This window comes from Galeopterus variegatus, unplaced genomic scaffold (assembly GCF_000696425.1).
Source record: "Galeopterus variegatus unplaced genomic scaffold, G_variegatus-3.0.2 Scaffold10482, whole genome shotgun sequence".
NCBI classification, from domain to species: domain Eukaryota; kingdom Metazoa; phylum Chordata; class Mammalia; order Dermoptera; family Cynocephalidae; genus Galeopterus; species Galeopterus variegatus.
The window spans coordinates 14,062-14,918 of NW_007736593.1; positions in this window are offsets into that span (position 1 = coordinate 14,062).

The window sequence follows — 857 nt, forward strand, 5'->3', positions numbered from 1 at the left end:
AAAAAAAAAAAAAAAGAAAGAAAGAAAGAAAAAAATCCATTTCTTCACATGGAGGTGAGTTCAAAAGCACACGTTATCAATTCTTTGAGATACCAGAGTGTTACTCTCTGAAATGAAACCTAGTTGGGAAAATGATCTCTAAAATTCTTTCAATTTTATATTTTGTTATTATATAATTTTGCTCTTATTTTACTTTTCAGTACAATCTTAAAAAATAAGCCAATTATTTTCATTTTCTTACCAACATGCAGTATTGCAGATAGCTACTTACAATGTCCTCTCTTCACCTACCATTGCATATATGATAAGCAGCATGCCTAATTTCATTGGAGAAAAAAAAATGAGGCCATACCAATTTTAGAAGGTCAAGCTTTGAAGTTCTTTTAAGTATGATTTTTTTTCTCCTCTTTCAGGAGCAATGCCCATCAAAAGAAGCCTGCTTTTCTCCAAGCTTTTAAATGAGTTTTGTAATTATTATTTTCATGAATGATTAATCTCCCGCATAAGAAAATTAGGAGGATGCAAATAAGCCTATGGAATTGAATAAAGTAAAATTTTGCTTGGTGAAGCAGCAGATGTTGAATATTTTACAGTATCCCTGATCCCAGTTGTGGGGTTGTGCCAGGTCTGTGATGACAACTGAAGCACACATTTTCAAACCACAGTGGGACATTTAATCAATGTTCAAGTGGCAGACAAGCCTCATTATTACAGTGTCCGGCAGGTGTATGTATTCAGAAGGGGACTGTCATTAAAGCATTTCGTATGTATCTGCTAATTATATTTCTCAGTTCCAAGCAGCAGCATTGTCATCCCTGTAGCATTTGTCATCTTTGCAGCAGGTAGCATGGGTACAA